Here is a 10,189-nt window from a genome sequence, read left to right on the forward strand (position 1 = left end):
TATCTTATACGATACGATGCAGGTAAGACCAACATGTAGGTATGAAAACTTCACATATTAAACGTATTTACTGATTATATAGAATCAGCACCCGGCAATTGTACATAAAATTTGTATAATAAATTAAAGATTAATTTTGTCAAATAATAAATTTATTTCTATAGAGATTAATTCCATACTATATTTCAATTCACATAAGTAAATTTTAGAATGAGTTGATATGTTATCTCGGAGTTTGTTTTTAGTGACTTGGTTCAATTCAACTAGGGTCTCTAGCAGTTGCTCTACTCTTCTTAGATTAGACAATTAGTAGCTAGTTGTTACAGCCCCAGTAGTCAGTGGTCAAATATTCTCTAGTTATCCCCGTCCCGAAGCAAAACATTCAATTAATTTCTTAGCAGCCAAGGTCTTCAGAGAATAGGAGCCCTGACCAAATTATGATTGCTATAGAAATAAATAAATTAGAGTAGAATAGTAAATATGACATTGGATAAGTTTGATGTCTAATCAAAATCCATTTAGCTCCAAGAGAGTAGTCAAGATAGTCATGCTAGTGGCAGTGAGTTTCTTGTGATGAAATAGACCGTGATTAATAAGAAAATGAACTCCACCATGTTTGATACGAGTTTTTACTTTGGTAATATTATTTTAATGCGTAACATTGTAAAATAAAAGTGACGATAGTAATAATATTATAAAATATTATGGTATAATTGATAAAATAATTTTTTGAAATGTTAAAATAAGATAGAATAAAAATTATGGTATAATTAATAAAATAATTTTTTGAAATATTAAAATAAGATAAGATAGAATTTTGGAGAGTGGATGCTAAGGAAACCAACTAAGCATCAATTTGATCAGCAAATAAACTCCATATCAGCAAACAGAAGTGAAAAAACCAGTGATATTTCTACTTAGTATTCATGTTGGAGGGGAAGATTCTTGTAGATAAGGGCCAGAACTGAATGATCAACTGGGCCCAAGCCTGGCCTAGCTTGGTACTTATAGTCCAAAACCACACGGTGGAAGCAAAGGGTTGCTACTGCTAGAGCTGAGCAAGTACATTGCTGTGGATGGCATGTGACTTTTAACGCAATAGTTCACATTTTAAACAATATTACAGATATTTTTACATATTTTTTTACTTACATGTATATCAAGAACACTAAAATAACATAACTCAAATTACACTACTAAATACCTTATATAAAATAGAGGGTGTGTTAAGCAATGAACATTATGGTTCCATCGGAACTAGTTTCTTAAGGCTTGGGATTCAACAATCAACCACATCCCAAAAAAAGTGTCTAGAAGAAACCATAATCTGTCACACTCTCGTTCATCCCATCTACAACTTCATTGCAATAAGTTGAGCACCATCATTTTGTTGCTTAGGGATATGCACCCCAAGATCGTACCCTTCTTAATTTGTCGACCGTGGGGAAAAAAGTTTTGTTTTTATATAGATCCAAAATTGGAGGAATGAATTGAAACAAATGTTATGACCAAAATTTCAACCGGAAATAAAATAATGGTAATTTATCTCAATTAATTATTTATTTTAGTCTAAATAAAGAATAGATTGTGTTAACTGACACAGTAAAGTGCCATTAACAACACATTTTTTGACAATTTTTCAAATTTTTGGACAATTTTTTCTAATCTCTTTTAACAATTTTTTGACAAATTTTTTTTTTTTTAAAGTGAGATCCAAAAAGAGAAATCTTATCAAACGGTGCTTGTTAACATTTTCCATAAAGTATAATACTATGATCATAATTTTGCTACATTTTACTCGTGGTATGAAATTGTGGTCACATTATTTCTACTACATTGCTCATAATGGATTATGTAAATAAATTGCAGCAAAAATTATCATATTAGCATTTTTGCTAAATAAAATGAAACAAAATTCAAAATATACATAACACAGAACATCTATCTTAATTATTATTTAAAACGGCACATTAAAAAGAAGTATTTAAAAATGCATTTTTTACCTCGACAATGGAAGGTTCTTTACTCAATTAAAGCGGGGGGAAGAGTGACATAAAGGCTAAAGCAACCTAATTTTAAATTGGGTTTAAAAAGCCCCACCCTTATGTTCCACGATCCATAAAATAAAAGTTATTAACTTTTATTATATTTAAAAATTTTAATTGATTACTTTTTAAATTATCAATTTTCTTTTGTTAATGAACGTAAGTTTAATATTGACATTCTAATCCAAATGATGATGAGAGATCAAAGATTAGATCTTGTTAATCAATATAAGTAAAGTTAATGTATCATTAAGAAAAAGTTTCCAAATTTTTTGTTTTATTATTAGATATTTAGATCAAGTTAGAGCATTTGTAATTGAGTTGAGTCGGCTAAACTAAGAAGGAAGGCAAGGTGAGTTGGGAATTTTTGCGTTGAATAGGTCCGACAACATGATGGATGTTAGGCAGCGTGGGAAGCAATAATTCGATTTGCCTGCTGTTTCGGTGGCTGTGGCCAACACCTTCTCTGCATCAAAGATTCCATATTTCTCTCTCTCTCTCTCTCTCTCTCTCTCTAACTTAGTACCATTCACAGACTTCGGCCTGTGCCGGATTTCTCGGCTGCCGTGATCTCTGCACCATTGATTGACCTTCTCTAATCACTGCACCGTGTTTTGTACTAGTAAATACTACCAAAATACCATATATACTCGATCGTACCTAGTAATGCTGTACAAGAGCTTGTATATATGTACTCCTATAACTCTTCCATCTCTTTCTGTATATGCGTGTCACTGCCCCATGTTTTGTTTTGACAGTTTTGTTACGCCAATACCAATAAACACTGCACTACAACATGTATATATATATATGTACTATTGTACTCCTACGGCTTTATGTGGTAGCTGTTGGAAAAGTAGGGGATGACAAATTGTGGAGGAATGGAAAAGATTTAATTTGATTGTATATTTGTATGTGTGTGTGATTAGGGGTGGGAAACAAAATTTTAAAATAGAGGAATGAAAATTTTATTTGGCTGAGAATATAGATTTATTCTTACGCTTTTATTACAAATCTTTTTTTTTTAATTATAATAAAAAATACTATATGGGTAAAAAGAAATCATAAGATAAGAAAACAGAATACAATCACACACAATGGGGGAGGATAAGAGAGTAGGTGGGTAATTTTCTATCTAACTTTCTCTCCTCTCATTCTCTCAATATGTGGGGGCAAAATTTTGGAAGGATTGGGGAGAAAATGGTTAACCCCACCAAAATTATATACAATTTATGGGGAAAACATTTTGGTGGGTTGGAAAAGAAAATTACAAGGCCCATCAAAATCGTCCCCCCTTTTTCATTCCCAACTAAGCATCGGCTTTCACCCAAAATTCCTCCTATTTTTTTTCTCTCCTTCCCTTTTATTTTTGCATATTATTATAATCAACAATTTTATATATATATAATTTCATAACAAATTTTTTAATTTATTAAATTGATCAAATGTGAGGGATAAAAAAAAAGATTGAGTCTAGACAAATAAAAAGTGGTGATCTAAAAGTTACCGATTATTTTTAGTAATTTTTGTTAACAAATGCCCTAAGAATAGTAGTTAAATAATATTTTTATACATTCTTCAAAAAATACATATATTTATTCTTTGGAAAATATGCATTATAACTCAAAATTGAGTATTTATTAATCTTTTAACTTGTATACTTAGTACACTTGCTAACCATTTATCATTTATATATAGTACACTTGTTAGCCATACTCTTTTTTTTTTTTTTTGGTAATTAAACTGGATGCATTAATCGAACTTAATGGCCTGTTTGGGAGTTTAGAAAGGGAGGAGAGTAGAGGGGAGTAGAGGGAAGGGGAGTAGTGGGGAGGAGAGTAGAGGAGAATGATTACCCTCCACCTTGTTTGGATGTTTTTATAATTAGTAAGGGGGAAGGGAGTAATTAGCCCTTCCCCTTGTTTTTAACATTGTAATTTTATAAATATAATAAGGGTAAATTAGGTAATTTACTTTATAAATAATTTTATGTGCTCTACTCTCCCTCCAAATCTCTCCAATTTGGGGGAATTAAAAATGAGGGGTTGGAGGTAGTTGAAACCCCTCCAAACCCCTCCAAATCTCTCCCCCTCCTTCCTTAAAAAACTCCCAAACAAGGTAATTGAATTACTCCCCTTCCCTCTACTCTACTCCCCCTCCTTTTTTAAACATCCAAACATGCCATAAGTGTTTGGTTGAGACCTCTCATAATACACTCCCAGACAGGGGCAGAGGTATGTATAAGGGTGGAGGCCATGAATTTTGAAATTTTTTAAAATATATATACAATTATTTTAATGTTTTCAAAATTTAGTCTACAAAAATAAGAGTTGGCCCCCTCAAATATTTGAATTAGTCCAATAATGCTCTTAAAAAAATAATTGGTCTAATAGTTATAGAGATATAACTTTATTTTTTACAATTCTATTTTTTATTGTAAAATGTGATTTTATATCTGTTAAATATTTGATAAAATTTGGTATCAAACATGTTTGAATCTATATTTTTCAACCAGTTATGTGACGATTAACAAGTCATTGACTCATTAAAAAAAATTTATCACTAAAATTACACATGAAATGTAAGGGTGTTCAGCTAACTCGCAACTCGCCAAAACCGACCCGACCCGACCCAACCTACCGGATTGGGTCAGTTTTTAGGGTTTGGTGGGTTGGGTTAGGTTATAAAAAAAATTTTATTAGTAGGTCGGGTTGGGTTTGGGTCATAAAATTCCAAACCCAACCCAACCCACCCATATATTTAATATATATTTAAAATATATTATATAATTAATAATTTTTTTAAAATAACTAGCTCTTCCTATCCTATATAAAAGCTAATTAGTTCACACAAACCCTAGTAAATTACTATTATTGTTTAGTCATTAGTGTTGTTTACTTTTAAGGAGTTACATTGATATTAATCTTTAGGTTTTTCTAATATATTTATACTTATATTTTTTTATTCAATTTAATAATAAAAAATTTGTTCAACCCATGGGTTCAACCCGACTCATGTGGGTTGGGTTGGGTTAGGTTAAATTTTTTTTGACCCACCATGGTGGGTTGGGTCAAAAAATCCCCTTAACCCGACCCATGCATACCCCTAATGAAATGTATCTTTAGTTGCCATATAATGGGTTAAAGAAAAATAGCTTTAAATATGTTTGGAGTCTAACTTATCCCTCTAAATTTTGGATCATTAATGTTTTTGAAAATTTCATTAGTTCAATTGAAATTTTTTTTTTACTTACTTTAACATAAAATTTGATAATTTGTATCTAAAATGAAACTTTTTAAGAATTTGACTATGAAAATGAAAAAAATGAATTTTATTTTATGAAAGATCGCCGTCAAAAATAATTTTGATTGAAAATACTTAGTTTTTTTTTTGGGTGTGTATATATAATAAAAAAGTGCGCGTGTGTGTATATATATGTGTGTGAGAAAGTTGTCTTGATAAATATATTAGTGTCACAACTTGACCCCAAACAAAAATTTATGGCTCCACCCCTTCTCCCAAAAAATCAAAATACAATAACATAGAAATTTTTCCTATAAAAAACACGTGTTTGCGCACGTTGGCACACTGGTTCACTTTCTCAAAGCAATGCTTAATCTTCACTTGGGACAACGAATTGAGAAGATACTTACGGTTCACAATAAGATAACAGTGAGAATAATAGGGACAATTTGAGCCACCAACCCAATCAAACGCAATTCTTGCATCCAATTCCACTTCAACAACCCAACTCATTCATAACCAATTACTTTAGAAGATGTTTTGAAATTGAACTTGTCTTTAAATTTATTTTTTGAATTATATTATTGTTATTCTTCAAACCAATGCGTTCTTGTATTTGTGGGTGTTTTGATGAGAAATGTCATGTACATCACATTTGTACAATAAATTTTAAATGTCAAGTTATAACGTTTTTTAATTTAAATTTGTCGTTCAAGATTGAAAAGGTCCATAATATTTTTAAGAGAATGTTAACTAGCACCAAGCGGTGCTGGTTAAGTGTAGAAAAGACAAAAAAAAAAAATTGCTAGGAAAAGTAAAAAAAAAATCTCAAATAGTACGTACAAAGGTAAAAAAATGACATAAATTGTAAAAAAGACAAAAATTGTTTCAGGAAAAAGTAAAAAAATTTGTGATTAACGAGCACTGTGCAGTGCCTGTTACCACAACCCATATTTTTATAATATTTTCACAATAAATCATAAATAATTAATTATTATTGATTTTAATTTAAAATTACTATTAAAATTATTTTTTTGTCGTTAATAATAATTTACAGTACAATTTAAAATTTATTACGAAAATATTTAAAAAATATTATAAATATTTTTATTTAAAACTTATAATGAAAATTACTAACAACCAAGTAGGGCCCTTTTTTTACTCCTAACATTGGACAAAGAGGTCTGTCAAAAGACTGTATCACCATCCCCATGTCATGCTCCCCCCCATAGATTTGTCTTCTTCATTGATCTGACTAATCTGTAGAGTACGGAAATGAAGGGTTTAGAGGGGTCCACAGTTTTGAAAGTTTGACCAGACAAAAAACACGTGGCCGGTTATAACCGGTCCAAAATTGAAGTGGGACCTAGCACGCGCGGCTACAGAGTGTGGAGGTAGCAGCAGCTAGCCGAGGAAGTCACGGTCATTGACAGAGTTACACAGATTCTCTCTCCACTGCCGCTTTCAACAATCAAACATAATAATATAGGCACGTAGTGTGTGTGAAATCGACACTCTCTTTTTTGAGAGTTCAGATTTTTCTAAGACCGCCTTTGACGGTCTCACTCACATACATAGGACTATAATGGACCGACCTGTCCACTTCTTTCATTCCCCTTCTCTCTTCTCTTTTCCCCATTTCCACTTCAATACCAACCAATTTTGTTTCTTACTAGTTCCACAAAATACCAAAAAAAAAAAAAAAATCTGTTTCTTACTAATATAAAAAAAAGTTGATTAAAAGGCAAAACCCTTATGAAATTGCTATTTTGTTTTTAGCAAAAAGTATATAAATTTAAAGTAAAAGAAAAAAAAGTTAACTAATGCTCTAAAGAAAATAAAAAAATTTTATGGAAAAAAGACAAAATTTAGCAAAAAAATTGACTATAACCTAAGGCTACAATTCTTCTCAATAAAATTTATATTATTACATATTTTAAAAATCTAATCGTTGAATCACATGTTCTGTAAGTGCACAATTGCACCTGGACTCAAAGAAGATTATGGGCTCAGGCCCAATGAACCTTAAACAATAAAATTTGTAGAGTGTGGGCTTGAAACCTAGGTTAGAAGTACTGGGATCTTGATAACAGGCTTTTATAAACGAATACAGGTAAATAACGAACGATAATTGCAAATGAATCTCCTCGGACTCGAGCCGATGACTACTTCTTTATTATTTTTCTTTCTTTCTTACATGTTACAATCTTTAATTTCTTTTCTTTTTCTTTAGAGAGAGAGAGTCAGCGAAAGAGAAAAAGATTCAGATCCAGATCCCCCTCCTTTTGCACTCCTCCCCCCTTAAATACCCCTTTTTCAGATGCCCTTTGGGACCCTGACTAGAAGTTTCTGCCCTACTGTTCAGGGGTCACTTCCTTATTAATGCGGCCAGGGAGGTAGGTGCAGAGTCTTTAATGCGGAGGTGGCAGCCTTTGCTCTAGATATTTTCCTTAACACTAGGGTATTGAGAAGGTTCAGGGTTTCCCCCTTTAACCATTAGTCTTTCTAGAGTTGAGCTTTGACCTTCATAATGAAGTTTTGAATTTTCTAGGGCTTGTCCGAGGAGAAGCTCGTCCTCGGCTACACCATTAGACCCTCGGCGTATTGGCCAATTCGTAGAGTTCAATTCTGAAGTAGGTCGGCCCTTCATACTACAGTCCAAAGGCCCATATGCCCACTTGGGTCCTTTTACTTCCCACATGTTCTTTACACTCTTAATACACATGTCAAATTTTGTGTCAATCAAATATTATTTACTATATGATCTAAAAGTTTATATTTTGTCCATAATTTTAAATTATAAAACTTGCAGTTTAAACAATTTATTGATAGCATAACTATTGATATTTAATTTTGTATAAATTTTGCAAGTATGGAGAATATAAAAAGAGGATGTAATCTAATGGTAGATTTATCAAAATTTACTTTCAATTAAAATATATTGAGTAAGATTGTAGCCTTAGGCTACAACTAATTTATCGCTAAGCTTTGTTAAAAATATATATAACTAATTTTATAGACAATTTTTTTTTAAAATTTTTCATAAAAGTGGTACTTTTTTTTTTCTAAAATGATTTATTAGCAAATGTTCTAAAGGGACCCGTTAACTAAACCCTAAATTTACATACTATAAGGTAAAATTTCAAATTGAACTTTATACTTTTAAAAATAGTAAATTTAATCTTATAATTTAGTAAGATTTTAAATTAAACTCTATATTGTAATAAGTTAAAAATTAAAATCCAAACTTTTAAATCTGTTTCAAATCAAACATATTTTTTACTCTTTATGTAGTTAGCTACATAACTTATGATTTGAATAGAAATATCGTTCCACTATAAACCAGTCTTAAGAAATATCGTATAGAGGTTCGGTAACACCTAAATTAATAGGAATTTTTATGAAATATATAAGTTGAAAACGAGAGTGAGAAAATTAAAAAGCCTAAATTGTAATGCCTACTTTGCCAAGCTTTCTTTATCGAATAAGAACACAAGTACACAGCAAATTACAAGCTTAACAAGTAACAACCACTTGATTTACCTACATTTCTATATAGAAGTCCCTTGATAGAGATATGAAATTTTCTATTGTGTGTTTTCTTTGTAAAGATCATGGACCTTTTTTCTTGTATAATGCATCTTCTATTTACAGAGATGAATGGCAGTTATTTATTTCTAGCCTATAACTACCCTACGAATCAACAAAGGTGATGGTTTTTGTAGTACTTAGTGACCATTCTTCCTGTGGGGGGTAAAAGTGTTTGAATAAACGTTTGGGTTTTGGGTCTGATTGGTTGGTACAAGTCTGTTTGATTAGGGTCTCTAGGCCCACAAGTCAGTCTGCACTATAGAGGTCGAGGAGTTGTCCGAGGAGGAGTATCTCCTCGGACAGGCCCAACAACGGCCCAGGGACTTGCTAAACGGGTTAGAGGCAGAATTCTGGAAGAACTGGTGGGTAAAAGTGTGATCCAAGCACCCTTTAGAAGCAGGAACTTGTGAGAAATATTTGAGGAAAAAGCTGCTACCACCACATTAAAGGCCCTGCATCTACCTCCCTGGCCGCATTAATGGAGAAATGACCTCTGAACAGTAGAATTCAGCATTCCTGCCATTATTTGAATACTTCAAGAAGGTGGTGGACGAGACAAGTATCTAAAAGGAAGATTTGTGTGACACGTGGACGAAATAGGGAAGGAGAAGAAGTATATAAGAAGACGAGAGAGGAAAGAAAGGGGGACCTTCTAGTTAGCTGAAAAAGAACTAAGAATTGTAATCTTTGGCATAGAAAGAGAAGTACTATACAAATTGTCCTCGGCTTACGTCCGAGGAGATTTCTTTGTCATATTTATTTATCACTTGCATAGATTGTGACATTCTAGCCTGTTAATCAACTTCCAATATCCCAAACCTAGGTTTCAAACCCATACTCTATAAATTTCATTGTATAAGGCTCAATGGGCCTGAATCCATTACTTGTTTTTGGGTCTGGGTACAATTGTGCACTTATACTTCCCTTATAATTACAAGTGTCATCTTCTTGTCAAACATCTTCCACATGACATACGTAACTATTAAATTTTATTTTCATATGAATGAATATACTTAAGAGTACGGTTTAATTTGCAGCTTATAAAATTATATGGAGTTTGAGAATCTCCATAACAATTTGTAACGGGATATGTTAACAAGTGCTTGATAAGTACAAAAAAAAACAAAACAAAAAAATTTGTCAAAAAAGAAACCAAATAGTACCTAAGAAATTGAAAAAATGACATAAATTGAAAAAAAACAAAAAATTTGTTAGAAAAAAGTAAAAAATATTGTTGTTAACAGGCACTTGTGGTACCCGTTAACACAACCTGCTTGTAACTTTAGGGTATGCAAATTCATGGTTCATAT

The sequence above is a fragment of the Castanea sativa genome, chromosome 1 (assembly GCF_040712315.1).
Source record: "Castanea sativa cultivar Marrone di Chiusa Pesio chromosome 1, ASM4071231v1".
Taxonomy (NCBI): Eukaryota; Viridiplantae; Streptophyta; class Magnoliopsida; order Fagales; family Fagaceae; genus Castanea; species Castanea sativa.